Raw genomic sequence first — 18,023 nt, 5'->3', positions numbered from 1 at the left:
GGGCCGCCGCTCCCGCGCAGCATGCTGGGTAGAGAACGCCGCTGCCGCCGCTCGCCTACTAGCCAAATAGAGTCCGGCCTCACCCCACGCAAGCGTACTGAGGACGCAGTCGGCCTGCCGTTGGAGGCGGAGAAAGCGCTCGGCCCCGCCCCTAGGCCCGCCCCCAGGCTCGCTGGAGGTGTCTGGTGGCCGGGACCGGACTGTGGGCCACCGACTCCGACGTTTGGGAGCGAGTCGGTTTCTGCCTTCCCAGGAGTGGGTTTCCCTCGCTCCGTCAACCCACTCGGCGCTGTTTCCTGAGCACTCAACAGTCTCAGCGGCGCTCCTGCCTTCGGAGTTGGGTTTTAACCTGAGTGGTCCCTCTGGCCGGCCGCAGCCGGTCCCGGATTCCTGACGTTTCTTTTGCATTCCTTGCGTGTTTCTGGCAGTCCCAGAGGATCGGGCTTCCCTCGCTGCTTGTCACCCGCTCTTTCTCTGTTTTCCTAGCACCAGTCAGTTTCCTGGGCTTTGGGGACGTTCTCTTTTGACAAATAGCCCAGATCCTCCCGGAAGTGAAGACTGATTCCCTGTCTCCGGGCTCTGGTTCCAAAGTCTGTGCTCCCAGTCGCAAGTTGCAGCCTGTACCATTTTGCCTCCCTGTTTTCCAATTCTGGGGTGGTCTGTGTTTGGGGCGTTTGAGAGAGGAGCAGGAGCGATTGTTTTCATTTTTCTCTTGGGAGAAGGGAAGGTGAAAAACTTTAGATCTTGATAGTGAGTAAAGGGAGAAAGAAAACTTAAAGGAGGCCGATTAACAGACGTTTTAGAAGTGAATGGGCTCACAAATACTGTCATTCATAGAATCTTTTTTATTTTTTTTTATTTTTATTTTTTTTGGTTTTAAAAATATTTTATATAATTTAACATTCATTCTTCATTTTTAAACTCTTAATAAGTTAGGAAGAGAAAGCTCTTTCATTAACGTGATGTTCTTCACTTCAATTTAATCATATTTGAAAGAGCAAGACAAAAAGCATTTTAATCTTTTTTAAAAATTTTATTTATTTTAATTGGACGCTAATTACTTTACAATATTGTAGTGGTTTTGCCATACATTGACATGAATCAGCCGTGGGTGTACACGTGTTCCCCATCCTGAGCCCCCCTCCCGCCTCCCTCCCTATCCCATCCCTCTGGGTCATCCTAGTGCACCAGCCCTGAACACCCTGGCTCATGCATCAAACCTGGACTGGTGATCTGTTTCACATATGATAATATACATGTTTCAATGCTATTCTCTCAAATCATCCCACCCTTGCCTTCTCCACAGAGTCCAAAAGACTGTTCTATACATCTGTGTTTCTTTTGCTGTCTCACATACAGGGTTGTCATTACCATCTTTCTAAATTCCATATATATGCGTTAGTATACTGTATCGGTGTTTTTCTTTCTGGCTTACTTCACTGTGTATAATCAGTTCAGTTCAGTCGCTCAGTCGTGTCCAACTCTTGGGCTCCAGTTTCATCCACCTCATTAGAACTGATTCAAATGTATTCTTTTTTAATGCCTGAGTAATATTCCATTGTGTATATGTACCACAGCTTTCTTATCCATTCGTCTGCTGATGGACATCTAGGTTGCTTCCATGCCCTGGCTATTATAAACAGTTCATAACAGAATCTTTTGATGGAAATAGAAAATAAGAGCATTGTGAAGACAAAATCCTAGATGAGCGGCTAAAAATGTTTTTCTCGGTTGTTTGTGTGAATATAATATACACATAAAAGACAAGGTTAATCTTTTTAAGTACCATAGTATGTGTTTTTATGTGCTTAGGTTGCCAGGAAACATTCTTGATGAACTAGTAAGCTTCTAAAAGTTAATGTAGCTAATAATCATTTGGTTAAAAAATAGGACAAATATATTTAACAAACTAAGAGAAAAGTTTCATTAATTACAGCTGTGCCAGGAAATCGCATATAAAATTCACCGCATTAATTTTTTTTCTTCTCTACTACCAGTAAAATTTTCACAACCATTTAGAGTGTAATTTCAGAGAGATAAAGTGATACATCTTGTTTTGTCATGTCTGCTTTGCTGCTATTATTGTTTAATGGAAAGCAGATTGGATTTCTTACCCTTGCTGCCATATTTTATTTATATATGAAATAAGGTCTATAATGACAACGTTAAGAACTATCTCTCCATTTTATAGCAACTAACATACAACCTGCTTATTCAGTCTTGTTCTTTTTCAAGGGGCCTCCTAGCAGGTAAAAAGTTTACAAACACTATATTGCCTCAAGACCTATTATACACCAAAAGGAATCTGTGAGAAGATGTGGCTGACCTCTCTTACACTGGCAGCAAAAGAAGAGGAATATACCCACTAACATTTCCAGATTGTACATCAAGCTCAAATAAAGACTAGGTTTATATTTTTCCTCCTCACCCACGTTCAAAACAACAAACTCTCTTCTATTACCCATCATGTTAAGCGGCACTGCATTCAAACCTGAGGCCTGGCAGTCATTCATTCTAGTACCTTCCAATCCCTTTCTCAGTAATATCTTATATCTATCCCATTATCTTCCTACATGTCTTAATTTAAACCTTTCCATCTCTGCTCTTTACCCACTTTCCACTACCACTGATGTCTGAGTGATCTTCAAAAGGCAGGTCTGATCCTGTCATTCCCTGGTTACACTGTATTAATGATGACCAGATTTAGAATAAAGCCCAAATTTTAGCATAGCATATAGAAGTCCATGCAAGAATACTGGAGTGGGTTGCCTTTTCCTTCTCCAGGGGATCTTCCCGACTGAGGGATCGAACCCAGGTCTCCAGCATTTCAGGCAGACACTTTAACATCTGAGCCACCAGGGAAGCCCATAGAAGTCCCTCTTATTGCCTAATCTACCATCACACCATCATGGTACCCCATTCTTCTCTCCAGCTAAACTGTACCATTTTGAGTTTGGAAAATATACTGTTTCATTTCCAAGAATTTAATACATGCTGTACCCAACTGGCTTTCCTTCCCGTCTTCCTTCAAAACTCAAATATTTCCTCCTCCAAGAAACTTATTATTTAGAGACCCTATCTTAGTAATAGTATCCCATGCTGAACTCTTAATACTCACTACATTTATTTATTTTCTAAAAATTAATTTATTTTGATTAGAAGCTAATTACTTTACAATATTTTGGTGGTTTTTGCTGTGCATTGACATGAATCAGCCATGGGTGTACATGTATCCCCCATCCTGAACATCCCTCCCATCTCCCTCCTAATCCCATTCTTCTGGGTTGTCCCAGTGCACTGGCTTTGAGTGCCCTGTTTCATGCATGGAACTTGGACTGGTCATGTGTTTTACATATGGTAATATACATGTTTCAATGCTATCCTCTTAAATTATCCCACCCTCGCCTTTCCCTCAGAGTTCAAAAGTCTGTTCTTTGTATCTGTGTCTCTTTTGCAGTCTCGCATATAGGGTCGTCGTTACTATCTTTCTAAATTCCATATATATATATATGCATTAATATACTGTGTTGATGTTTTTCTTTTTTAGTTACTTCACTGTGTATAATAGGCTCCAGTTTCATCCACCTGATTAGAACTGATTCAAATGCATTCTTTTAAATAGCTGAGTAATATTCCATTGTGTGTATGTACCACAGCTTTCTTATCCATTCATCTGCCAAGGGCCATCTAGGTTGCTTCCATGTCCTAGCTGTTGTAAACAGTGCTCTGATGAACCTTACGGTACATGGGTCTCTTTCAGTTCTGGTATCCTCAGTGTATATGCCCAGCAGTGGGATTGCTGGGTCATATGGCAGTTCTATTTCCAGTTTTTAAGGAACCTCCACACTGTTCTCCATAGTGGTTGTACTAGTTTGCATTCCCACCAACAGTGTAAGAGGGTTCCCTTTTCTCCACACCTTCTCCAGCATTTATTGTTTGCAGACTTTTTGATAGCAGCCATTCTGACCAGCGTAAGGTGGTACCTCATTGTGGTTTTGATTTGCATTTCTCTGATGATGAGTGATGTTGAGCATCTTTTCATGTGTTTGTTAGCCATCTGTATGTCTTCTTTGGAGAAATGTCTGTTTAGTTCTTTGGCCCATTTTTTCATTAGGTCGTTTATTTTTCTGGTATTGAGTTGCATGAGCTGCTTGTATATTTTTGAGATTAATTCTTTGTTAGTTGCTTCGTTTGCTATTATTTTCTCCCACTCTGAAGGCTGTCTTTTCACCTTGCTTATAGTTTCCTTCGTAGTGCAAAAGCTTTTAAGTTTAATTAGGTCCCATTTGTTTATTTTTGCTTTTATTTCCATTACTCTGGGAGATGGGTCATAGATTGCTGTGATTTATGTCAGAGAGTGTTTTGCCTATGTTTTCCTCTAGGAGTTTTTATAGTTTCGGGTCTTACATTTAAATCATTAATCCATTTTGAGTTTATTTTTGTGTATGGTGTTAGAAAGTGTTCTAGTTTTATTCTTTTATAGATGGTTGACCAGTTTTCCCAGCACCATTTGTTAAAGAGATTGTCTTTTCTCCATTTTATATTTTTGCCTCCTTTGTCAAAGATAAGGTGTCCATAGATGCGTGGATTTATCTCTGGGCTTTCTATTTTGTTCCATTGATCTATATTTCTGTCTTTGTGCCAGTACCATACTGTCTTGATGACTGTAGCTTTGTAGTATAGTCTGAAATCAGGCAGGTTGATTCCTCCAGTTCCATCCTTCTTTCTCAAGACTGCTTTGGCTATTCGAGGTTTTTTGTATTTCCATACAAATTGTGAAGGTATTTGTTCTAGTTCCGTGAAAAATACCATTGGTAGCTTGATAGGGATTGCGTTGAATCTATAGATTGCTTTGTGTAGTATACTCATTTTCACTACATTGATTCTTCCAATCCGTGAACATGGTATATTTCTCCATCTATTGGTGTCATCTTTGATTTCTTTCATCAGTGTTTTATAGTTTTCTGTATATAGATCTTTTGTTTCTTTAGGTAGATTTATTCCTAAGTATTTTATTCTTTTCATCACAATGGTGAATGGGTTTGTTTGCTTAATTTCTGTTTTCCCATTGTTAGTGTATAGGAATGCAAGGGATTTCTGTATTAATTTTATATCCTGCAACTTTACCATATTCATTGACTATCTCTATCTTTTCTGGTGGTGTCTTTAAGGTTTTCTTTGTAGAGGATCGTGTCATCTGCAAACAGTGAGAGTTTTACTTCTTCTTTTCCAATCTGGATTCCTTTTATTCTTTTTCTTCTCTGATTGCTGTGGCTAAAACTTCCAAAACTATTTTGAATAGTAGTGGTGAGAGTGGGTGCCCTTGTCTTGTTCCTGACTTTAGGGGAAATGCTTTCAATTTTTCACCATTGAGGATAATGTTTGTTGTGGGTTTATCACATATGGCTTTTATTATGTTGAGGTATGTTCCTTCTATGCCTTTTTTCTGGGGAGTTTTTATCATAAATGGGTGTTGAATTTTGTCAAAGGCTTTCTCTGCATCTATTGAGATAATTGTATGGTTTTTACCCTTCAATTTGTTAATGTACATCATATTTAAATTGTCTATATATGTATTCTTCAGTAACACTCATACTAAACACTGTGAAAGCAAGACCTGCGCATACCAGGTACTATAAATCGTTGCTTTTGTATTTTTTTTTTTTTAATTTCTGAATTGGCTACTATTTTTCAGATACTCTTGTTAGTCCTTGGTGATCCACTGAGAATCAGACAGACATAATATCTGCCTTCACAGACTTTCCAGTCTAGTTTCAGGTAAATTGCTTAGCACCAGGCTCTCTTACTTTCTCAAAATCTTGTTCAGATCTGTCTTAAAACTGTCTCTTGTGCTCTCTATTTGAAGAATTCCAGTTGAACTTTTCTACATTCACTTTGTCTATGGTTTCATAAATGTCCAATAATGCAATCCTAAACCATATTCTTCCCAGATCATAGTCCTTCATCTGCAGATTGTAACCTCCTGGAGGGGCAGGACCTATTCCTCTATGCCTCTGTTGTTGGAAATGGTACCCCCAGTACCTGGCACAGTGAAATCCCCAATAAATGTTTGATGAATAACGTAAATTCTGACTGGACTTAATGTAAATATTTTTTATTCACCTCAATCATTTTTATCAGTTTTTGCTACCTTTGTACCAATTGTCTCTTGAGGTTCAATGACCAGAACTGTCCTGAGTACTAGTAGTAAAAGGCACCAAAATCATCTCCTCTTTTGGGAAAATACATTTTACACCATTGATATTGTGCCTTGTGTACATGACTCCTGTGAACACTGCAGCAAGCTCCTAGAATCTTGGCCTTTGTAGGCAATAAGCTCTCCCAAGTTCACCTACAACTCACCTGACTGGAATGTCCTCCCTAAACTGGCTGAGTCATTTCCTGTCTTCAGTATCAACCTTTGAAACTTGCTGTTTGTTGTATCATTTCATCAGTCTTGATCATCTCTCCTCCACTCCCACTGATTCTCCCAGTTTCAGTATACTGCCGCTGATGTTCAAGGATGCCTGCCTATTTATGTCTTTAATCAATTTTGAATTTTAAGGGTCTTTTTTCCCCATTAGCTAATCTTAGACACCTGTGTGCTTACTATATCTGACCCAAAAGAGACTTGTCCTATTAATATTTCATGTGCATATATCAGCAAAATTATGTTAAGGAATTCTGGCTTTTAAATAAGTCAGAGTGGCTTACACTCAGATACTTTCTCCCTAATTATTGCAATACCTCATGTACAAAGTGTTTTGACCCTGACTTGAAGAACTGTATGACCTCCTGTAATTACTCACCTGAACATCCAGTTTCATGCCTTGCTGACTATGTACCTGACATCCCTCTAACAAAGCTCAGACTGGTTCACAATCACTGGTCTAGTCATCTTTTTCTATCATCTGAAAAGATTGTGACAATATTCTTATCTCCATGAAGAGAGAAAGCCAAAATAAGAGTTCTGGGTCACTTCCACAGCCCTTGGTAGAATAGGAAGTGTTTCTACTCTTAGATCAGTGAGTGTACATGTTTATTTGAAAACAAAAAATAAGGTTTTCTTTCACAATTCTGCCTCCTCCTGTCTTGTCAGTGGATTCAGTATTTACTATCTCTGCCTCACAAATTATTTGCACTTTTGAAATCACTTTTAAGGTAGTTTGAGGGTGATTCAGTCACTTGGGAAAATTGTATAGTATTTACATTTATAAATATAGACAACAAACCAGTATTAGAGCCCAGAGAAAGATCTTTGAGAAAAAAGTTGATGCGTGTTCCAAAACCAAAGGAGCAAACTGTGCAATGCAGAAGTAACAGAAAAGAAGGTAGCTTTGACCTGCACCATTGTTTAACCTGCATAATAAGATCAGATACCTACTTCTCATTAAAGCTGCTGCCTGTGGCTAGGAAAAGTATAAAAATATATGCACGATAGTGGAACTATTCAAATAGTGTATTGTGTGGAAAAGAAAAAGCAAAGCACCTTCACAGATTATAGAAAGATAGGCACCAAAACCTTTAGGAAATTCACCATGCTATATAAAATTCCAATCCAAGTTCATTCCTGAATTGTCTCCCAGATAATATGAGTCAGAAGGCAGTAGGCTGTGATAATAGTGTATAATAGCTAACTTATAGAGATGTCAAAACTGAAGGGAAAAAAAAGGATTGCCAAGAACCCAGTTCCTCCTAAACGTTGGCTTAAAATGAACGACCAGATCTGTAAACATGAGGACCAAATGACTGGAAAATGTGACAATGGGACATTGCCAAAACTTTCCTCGGTAATAATTTAACAATCTTGGAAATGTGGTTTGTCTCCTGTGGCAGCAGCGGGGAGAATATTCAGAAGAATGGTACCAGACATGGACACCTTGCCTGGGCAATCTCTGCTGAAGATAGTGTTTTCTTTGGAAAATATTTTAAATTTGGCAAACATTCACAGAAACTTTTTTTTTTTATAACAACACATTTTTAAAGATGGTAACCTCTAGTTTTGTCTATTAATAGACCAACCTAAAGTACATGACAATTATCCTACAAAAAAAGATTCAAGAATTCCTTTGAGCATATTAAAATAACTCCTATTCCTCCTTTTGTATTATAGCTCTCAATATAGTAATTGGATATTATAAATTGTATTGTGTGTAGACTTTTTTATTTAACTTTTAAATTTTGGATTCAGTCATGCAAAAATAGAAAAAAGTCTAATGAACTGCCATTTTCAACAGTTATCAATATTTTGCCATTCTTATTTCACCTATTCCACTTTTTTTTTTTTCTGAGTGAGAAATTTTTTTGACTATCACAGAAGTTTAACAAAAAAGTTTACTATGAAAATATACACTGCTTGATTTTTATATGGTAGTAAATCCAACCCTTTAGAGATGGGACATGTGGAAGCAACTGATTTCTTTGATGCACACAACCTCTGTGTGTTACACAGTTATACAGTGTTATATGTGTGAATTATATTCATTCCAAGGTTTCTAAAAATGATGAGACAATTTTCAAATATTACTGCCATTCTACTATTGTTCTGTCACCTACCAATTACTGTCTCCACACATGCATATATTGCATGATTCATAAAGGAATCAAATCCCCAAAGACTTCTTGGACATGTCCATCACCATTTAATTTCAGTGATAACTTCTTGTCCATAAATTTTTTTCAACTCAAGAGGGTGAGCCTTGCTTATGGTGTATACTCAGCAAGCTCAAAGATACCCTGAAACGGAATTCATGGCCTCCCTCACACTCCCTCCCATGCCCAGTCCTTAAAGTAAATACCAGGTATCATTTTGTTTCATTGGCATATACTTCTCTAAGTATTTTTTAACACAGTAGGACCTTTTGTTTTTTTTCAACATGCCACAATACCATTATCACATCTATAAAATTAATGGTGATTCCATTATACAATCTAATCCCTAGTCCATAGTTTCCCCAATTATCTTAAAAAAAAAATTTTTTTTTAAGTTGGTAATTTCAAACCATGATCCAAACAAAACCTACATATTTCCTTTATTTGCTGTATCTTAAGAGGTTTTTTTAGATTTGTCTTCCTCTCAGCCCCACATCATCATATCATTTATTTGTTGAAGAGATGAGATTATTTATACTGTAGAATTTCCCACATTTGGCTGATTGCATTTTTATTGTATTATTTAGCATATTCCTTTCTCCTCCATATTGTCTATAAACTGGAAGTTAGGTCTCGAGACTGGGTTTGGTTCAGGTTTTAATATTTGGGGATGAAATACTTCTCCATTGGGGCTGCAGTGTACTTTCTATTGCACCATAGCAGGCAGCACAGAATGCCCAGTTGTCTCAATTTTACTACTGTAATGTACTTAGAAAGCATCACTATGAACAAAGCTAGTGGAGGTGATGGAATTCCAAATGAGCTATTTCAAATCTTGAAAGATGATGCTGTGAAAGTGCTGCACTCAATATGCCAGCAAATTTGGAAAACTCAGCAGTAGCCACAGGACTGGAAAAGGTCAGTCTTCATCCCTATCCCAAAGAAAGGCAATGCCAAAGAATGCTCAAACTACCACACAATTGCACTCATCTCACACGCTAGTAAAGTCATGCTCAAAATTCTCCAAGCCAGGCTTCAGCAATATGTGAACCATGAACTCCCAGATGTTCAAGCAGGTTTTAGAAAAGGCAGAGGCACCAGAGATCAAATTGCCAACATCCGCTGGATCGTGGAGAAAGCAAGAGAGTTCCAGAAAAACATCTATTTCTGCTTCATTGACTATGCCAAAGCCTTTGACTGTGTGGATCACAATAAACTGTGGAACATTCTGAAAGAGATGGGAATACCAGACTACCTGACCTGCCTCTTGAGAAACCTGTATGCAGGTCAGGAAGCAACAGTTCGAACTGAACATGGAACAACAGACTGGTTCCAAATAGGAAAAGGAGTACGTCAAGGCTGTATATTGTCACCCTGCTTATTTAACTTATATGCAGAGTACATCATGAGGAACGCTGGGCTGAAAGAAGCACAAGCTGGAATCAAGATTGCTGGGAGAAATATCAATAACCTCAGATATGCAGATGACACCACCCTTATGGCAGAAAGTGAGGAGGAACTCAAAAGCCTCTTGATGAAAGTGAAAGAGGAGAGTGAAAAGGTTGGCTTGAAGCTCAACATTCAGAAAACAAAGATCATGGCATCTGGTCCCATCACTTCATGGGAAATAGATGGGGAAACAGTAGAAACAGTGTCAGACTTTATTTTTTGGGCTCCAAAATCCTCAGATGCTGATTGCAGCCATGAAATTAAAAGACGCTTACTCCTTGGAAGGAAAGTTATGACCAACCTAGATAGGATATTAAAAAGCAGAGACATTACTTTGCCAACCAAGGTCCGTCTAGTCAAGGCTATGGTTTTTCCCGTGGTCATGTATGGATGTGAGAATTGGACTGTGAAGAAAGCTGATCGCTGAAGAATCGATGCTTTTGAACTGTGGTGCTGGAGAAGACTCTTGAGAGTCCCTTGGACTGCACGGAGATCCAACCAGTCCATTCTAAAGGAGATCAATCCTGGGTGTTCATTGGAAGGACTGATGCTAAAGCTGAAACTGCAATACTTTGGCCACCTCATGCAACGAGTTGACTCACTGGAAAAGACTCTGATGCTGGGAAAGGTTGGGGGCGGGAGGAGAAGGGGATGACAGAGGATGAGATGGCTGGATGGCATCACCGACTCGATGGACACGAGTTTGAGTGAACTCCGGGAGTTGGTGATAGACAGGGAGGCCTGGCGTGCTGTGATTCATGGGGTTGCAGAGATTGGACACGACTGAGGGACTGAACTGAACTGAACTGAACTGAATGTACTAAACTTGATCAGCCTGATCTAGCTATTGTCAGTGTTAGCTGAGCTAGCTAGCTGTCTTTTGAAACATATTATTGTGTTCTACTCAGGTGGTTTCTGCTCAGTGTGATATCTGTCTGTCTATAAAAAAGCTTCCACTGGATGTTGCTGAACCTTCAGGATCCTGGATGGATGGGGCCTTTCCTCGAACTCATTGGCAAAAGAGGGGCTTCCCTGGTGGCTCAGTGATAGCCTGCCTGCAATGCAGGAGACCTACTAGATTTGATCCCTGGGTCAGGAAGATCCCATGGAAAAGGGAATGCAGCCAACTTCAGTATTCTTGCTTGGGAAATCCCATAGAGAGAGGAGCCTGGCAGGCTGCAGTCCATGGGGTTGCAAAGAGTTGGACTTGACTTAGCACTAAACCACCACCACCACTATCGGCAAAAGGGATCCTGCCAGGCCTCCTCTGTGTTCTCAGTGTGGTACTCAGATTCTCTCCTGGGGTTCCCACTTCAAGCAGGGGAGGGGCGTCACCCTTCCTTTCAATGATGACTTGGTACTGGGTTCCTTGGCTATTTTGACTGTTGTTATTGTTTAGTTGCTAAGTTGTGTCTGACTCCTTTGCGACCCCATGGACTTGTAGCCCCACCAAGGGTCCTCTGTCCATGGAAAAGATGTCCAGGTTCCTCTGTCCAGGCATAAATACTAGAGTGGGTTGCCATTTCCTTGACCTTCCCCACCCAGGAATCGAAAGCCCATCTCCTGCATTGGCAGATGATTTCTTTACCACTTAGCCACCTGGGAAGCCTCTTTTGGCCCTTAACAAGACCACATTCTCAGACCTCCACTTCTGCCATTAAAATAGCACAGCTGTGGTTTCCTCATTCTAGTGTTAAGAGTAGATAGTGTTCTAGAGTTCCAGAGGATGTTTTTCACTTGGATTTTGGTAAAGATGTTACTGTACTGCCTTTTCTTTTCTTTTTTTTTGTATTCCCCTGGCTCTTACTGTTTTCTGTGAGAAGATCCTAGGAACTTCCAAAACTGCTCTGCTACTGTTTCCTGTCCCTCACTTCTCTGCACTCTTGGTGTTTCAAAGTTTAAGTTGCCAGCTAGTTGACCTACATTTATTTATCAGATTCCTGCTATTGAAATAGCTCATTTGACTTCTATTAAAATAAGTGTGACTTTTTCTAGTCTGAGATGTGCGATATAAGCCAGTATAAATTTAAGTATGAATATCCACTGGAAACAGTTGGGAGGCTCTCATCTGACAGCTTTAATCTCTTGTTAACATTTTTAGCCAAGAGCTGTACCATGTTGCTATACTTTGTTGTGAAATTCAGAAAAGCAAAAAGTGATGCTGGGTAAAGGGCTGCCAAGCAGGCCACCTGAAAGTCTCTGTGTTTACCCTAACACCTGATCTGAACAAGAATGATACTAAATTCAAATACATGCCTGCAAACTTACCCTGGACAGCATTTGCCGGGTATGTTTTATTTATTGGAAGTAGAAAGGGGGATTAGCTGAACTCGCTAAGAGAGTAAGTCAGACAGAAGAATTTTGGAAGTTGAGGTCTGATAACAAATGTTAAACACACTGTTACAAATGGCAACAGTAGGAGCTTTACAGTCTAAAAGTTGCACATTATCCAATTGAACCACTTCTCAGACTTTAGGCTCCATGTTGAGATCAACTAAGAGCAAATTGTCTGTTGGAATTAGACCTTTTGTGATATCCTCTGGAGTCAAGATGAAAACTGCCAAAATATGCATATTAGCCAGGGAAAGCTTTTGAATAGAAGATACAACTGGGCAGAACTTGATTTACAGTAGTGAATGGGGAGTGTGTCCATGGTCACAATAATAGCTGTCGCTGAATCACTAGAGTCTTGAGGCAAACCTGGAGGTAAAGAGCAGTGAGTGAGAGCACAGACACTGGAGCACAGCTAACGTGATTGGGTCCTTCCTCAGCCATTTTACTTAGTGACCTTTGGCGAGTGACTGAGTTTTCATATCTGTGACGTGGAGATAAAAACAGTCCCTAACTCATAAAGCTATTATGCAAATTAAAGGAGTATAGGTAAAGTATTCAAAATAGCACTTGTCTGATTGGTAGACACTGTGTAAGTGTTTTCTATTGTTATTATCTGTCTTCAAGAGTAGTTTCCTTGGGTTATTGGCAAATCTTATCAGAAAGGGTGAATAATGCCTCTCAGGTTATAGCAGCGGAGTTCTTTCATGACCACCATCAAATATTCAGATCATTAATTACTTATTTGAATTAGAGTTAGTTGTGGCCATGTAACTAACAAAAAAGATGGATCCTGTTGGTTGAGTAAACTGATCCCCAAATTTAAGTTTAATACAGTCATTTTTATGTTTCATTGTTTCTCTCAAAGTGATTATCTGCAAAATGGAGCCATAATTCTCTAACGATATCCTTGGGACTAAAAAATGTTCACGTAACTTTTAATAGTGCTTCATTTTAACTTAGGACACACTTTAATTAAAATCTTAATAATATGAGTGTATAAATGTAGCTTTATAGTATCATTTTCTTACATATTTTTAAGGAAAATATCCACATCATTATGAATTTGCTCCCCCCCAGGTAATGTGAACATTAAAGACTCTAGAATGTTGAAACAAATTAATTGCAGATAAATTAATGGAGTGATGGTTTTATAGAAACATTTTCCATAATTTGAGTTTTGCACTTTAATGTATAATTGTCTTTTTGATAGACTTAATTGTTCTATTAAGTTCTATTAAGAACTATTAATAGATATTTTTCTTTTTCTTTCTTTTTTTTTGGCTGCATGGCATGTAGGATCCTATTTCCCTAATCAGAAATTGAACCTGGGTCTCCAGTAGGGGATATTGAACATATGACTGCCAGGAAAGTCGATAGACATTTGTATAAAGTAAGATTCCTCTGTGTCCCAGGGAGGTTTTGTTTTTTATTTGTTTGTTCCTTCTTTGTTTGACATAAAACTGTAGGAGCCATCAGCAAATCAAAATTTAATTCTCAATTCCTTTAGTTTGATTTGAATTTAAAATCTGTAACATTGTATTTGACCTTGTAAGGGTACTTACACGCTTATCACTTGAACCCTAACACAGAACTATTTGAGAGAGGTAAAAATGTGGAAGAATAATCTATCTGCGTATGTCTTTCACAGTTTTCACTGGAAATCAGATGTTTAACAAGGATTCAGTTCAGTTCAGTTGCTCAGTCGTGTCCGACTCTTTGCGACCCCATGAATCACAGCACGCCAGGCCTCCCTATCCATCACCAACTCCCAGAGTTCACTCAAACTCATGTCCCTTGAGTTGGTGATGCCATCCAGCCATCTCACTCTCTGCCGTCCCCTTCTCCTCCTGCCCCAAAACAAACCTAATTTAAGAAATGCAGAGTTAAGTTTATAAAAATCCAGAGCATCTTGTTAGAAGTATTTCCACTCTGAGAAATAACTTGATACACCGTTTTATGGTGTGGAATGGAAAGTGACACATAGTAATCCTACTTCAGCCTGCTGGAGTTCCTCCTTACTGACACATTGTAACATTATAGTATCAAATCCTGGAAGGAGCCTATCTATAAGACCCCTAGACCTTTGCCCCCCACTGCCTCCTCTCTAAAATTAAGATATTAAATGTCTTTATTAATCAAAAATTCTATGAAGGTTTTTAGTTGCTAAGCACAAATACTTAATTTGCGTGGCTGATTTTAACCAAACAATTTGGAATAAGGTTAACTACCAGAAGTATCTCTTCACTATTTCTAGCCCCTGCCCATGTTTTGTGGAAGTAAACATTTAGTTCCCTTTTTTAATGTTATTTTAAATTTCAGAATAAGTTACCCTCAATGTTAAAGCCAAAAAGAATATAATTGTAGACGAAAAATTCTTATTTTGATTTTGAAAGATGCCTGTTGTTACTCCATTTTGTGTAGTAATGGGAAGGTTGAGTCTGGTTACTTACCTGAAAGCAACTTTTCTATTCTAAGAAGGGTGGAAGGTAAGATAACAACCATAAGAACAGAATATGATCTCCAGCCTTTACCATTTTGTTTCCTTGAACTTCACAGCTCCCACTACCAGCAGATCTGATAGCACCTCTCTGGCAAACGACTAACAGCCTGTTCTCATTTCCTCCATCCCCCACTCCACACACTCACACATGACTAATGAATAAAAATAAAACAAGTACTTTCAAACGGACAATGTAATGGTCTATTTATAGTATATAAAGTCTTCATCCTTAGTTTTTGAAATATGACTTTTCTCCCTTGCTTCAATCACACTGCTGTAAAGATACCCCTTGATTTAGGATAGAAAGTTTGATACTTGAACATCTCTAAAAATACAACATCTGTCCTTTTTAGTGAAACTTTCAGCTTGTCTCAGCTTTTATTTATGTATGTGTTTTAAATTTGTGTGAAGTGGTATCTTGTTGTGGTTTTTATTTGCGTTTTCCTAAGGATTAATGATGTTGATGTACAAATAACCATGATTATTTGGATTTTAAATTCTTAAACCAGAATTCAATGAGGTTTTTTTTTTTTTATTATTTTGGCCATGCTGCAGGGCATGCAGGATCTTATTTCCCCGAACAGGGATCGAGCCTGTGCCCACTGCAATGGAAGTGCAGAGTCTTAACCACTGGACCACCAGGGAAATTCTGATATGACTTTTTGATCTATTTACCAAAATGGCTTTAGATCAAGATTTGAGGGTCACATGAAGCTTTAGAAAATTTTCAGATATACTACCAGGAAAATGGTATACCAGATTATTAAGGTTTATTCTCAAAGTACTTTTAATTTTTCTGCAAAATTGTCAGCTTCAGGGCTCCCACAAATCCTGAATTTGATTGGAATTTAACACTTTAAAATATTCTAATGATTTAAAAACTACTAAAGTAAAATAGCAGACTGCAAGCAAAATAAGTCAAATGTGATTGAAATTTGAAATATTTCTTGAGTGACCCATGGATTTAGCAGAAAGTGAAAGTTTCAGCTGAAGCTGCTGGAACATGCATTCTAAATCATAAAGGAGAGATTTAGAGAGAGATAGGGAGCAAGGAGGAGAATGGATGGAAAGAAAAGCAGATGGTGATGGATTTCTTGAAGGCAAATTTCCATAGTCTTAGAACTTCAGGAGGAAGAATATGCAACCTACACTGGGGAAGAATTCTTGAGGAGGGAAAAGGGGGACTCTGTGCTTTACATTTCCTTCATCTCTTTAAGTCCTCACAAAAAGTCTGTGAAGCAGCAGTCTTTATTCCCCAGTTGGTAGATGAGAAAACTGAATAATCATAGAATTCCAGTAAGCAAAGAAACAAGCCATTTTAGTGTGTAAAAAAAGAATATATAACATAGTAATTCCAAGGGAGGTGCTCTAAATTAGATGCAAATCTGCTACTGACCAGTATTGTTTCCTCTCATTTATGGATGCAGAAATTCAGAAACAGCTAAATAAATTGGAGGCCTATGGAATGAAACAACATGGTGTGGCAAATAGTACCTAGCACTTGTTATTTATGTTTTTCCTGATTAGGCCATACTGATTAGATGCTCTCAGCATATCGATTTTGAAAAACAGTATGTATTTTAAAGAAGTATGACATTTAGGAATGCCACAGTAAATGAAACAATAGCTTCATTATTAAACATTTAGTTTTGAGTTGGCTAATTTTGTAAAATTATATAATGCAGCTCAACATTTTTTAAACAAACTTTTTTTATGTGTAACACATTAAGTAAGATATGTTTTAAAACTTAGGAAAGAAAGCAAAGTAAGGATGGAGAACTAAAATTGCCCCTAATTCTACCATCCAGATTTAAGCAAGTACATTCTGGTATAACTGCTTCCTTTCATGCTTATTCTAGTAGCCCTGAACTTTGTATAATATACACGTGCATATATAATTTTAGTAAATTTACAAAGCTGTGTAGATATGCAATTAAATCCAGATTTTGAAGATTTTCATCATCCTGAAAAGGAACCCCATCCTTGTTTTCCCCCAAAACTTTCTCTCCTGGCCCTAGGTAACTACTAATGTGCTTTCTATCTCTATAGATTAGCCTTTTCTGGGCATTTCATATTAATAGACTTTGTGCAATAGTATTTTGAATCTGGCTTCATTTAATGTAATGTTTTAATGGTTCATCCATTTTGTATTAATAACACAGCAGTATTTTCTTATTTGTTATTGAATAGTTTTCCCCTGTCTGTAGATATACCATATTTCTTTTAATCCATTCATTAGCTGGTGGACATTTGGTTTGTTTCTATTTTTTGTCTTTTAAGAGCAATGCTTTTATGAACATTCATGTACAAGTTATTTTTATGGATATATGTTTTCATTTCTCTTCAGTGTATATTTAGAAGTAGAATTTCTGTATAATATGGTAAGTTCATCTTTAACTTTTTTAAAGAAACTGCCAGGTTGTTTTCCATAGGAGCTATAACATTTATGCATAATACAAAATTAATCTACAGAAATCTGTTACATTTCTAAACACTGACAGTGAACTATAAGAAGGAGAAATTAAGGAAACAATCCCATTAATCTTCACATCAAAATTCCCTGTCAGTCCACTGCCCTTTCACTGGGGGTGAATGTGGGTTCCATCCTTGGTTGGGGAACTAAGATCCCACAAGCCACATGGCACGAAAAGGATAAAATACCTAGGAATAAACCTACCTAAGAGGTAAAAGACTTATGCTTGGAAAACCAGCAGACACTGATGAAAGGAAATGAAGAGGACACAAAGAGATAGATACATTGTGTTCTTGGATAGAAGGAATCGATATTGTTAAAATGACCATACTATCCAAGGCAATCTACAGATTCAGTGCAATTCCTATCAAAATACCTGTGGCATTTTTCACAGAACTGGAACAAATAATTTAAAAATGTGTATGGAAACACAGAAGACCCTGGATAGCCTAACCATTAGGCTACAAGGGAACCTCCTATATTTATAATAAATTTTAATTTATGAAAGAGTTGCAAAGATATTACAGGGAATTTCTGTATAGCCTCACCTATCTTCCCCAGTTTTATATTCTTGTGTTACTATGGTACATTTGTCACAAAAAAAACCAACATAGGTAGCATTATTATTAACCAGACTCAGATTTGTTCATCAATGTCCTTTTTCATCAACGTTTT

The 18,023-nt window shown here is 38.1% G+C and overlaps 1 protein-coding gene and 1 non-coding gene across 3 annotated transcripts in view; one reads left to right on the top strand and one right to left on the bottom strand.

Moving 5' to 3' along the window:
• The window catches only part of AP4S1 (adaptor related protein complex 4 subunit sigma 1), a 45,872-nt gene that overhangs the window by 1,210 nt on the left and 26,639 nt on the right, over positions 1-18,023 (top strand). The gene's annotated exons all lie outside the window — the stretch shown is intronic.
• Positions 15,448-15,520, bottom strand: TRNAG-UCC (transfer RNA glycine (anticodon UCC)). The gene has a single exon. It is a non-coding gene; the product is annotated as a tRNA-Gly (tRNA).

Source organism: Moschus berezovskii, chromosome 21 (assembly GCF_049115385.1).
Source record: "Moschus berezovskii isolate FMDL1 chromosome 21, NW_MosBer_1.0, whole genome shotgun sequence".
Lineage (NCBI taxonomy): Eukaryota > Metazoa > Chordata > Mammalia > Artiodactyla > Moschidae > Moschus > Moschus berezovskii.
This window is presented reverse-complemented; position numbering and strand designations above follow the sequence as displayed.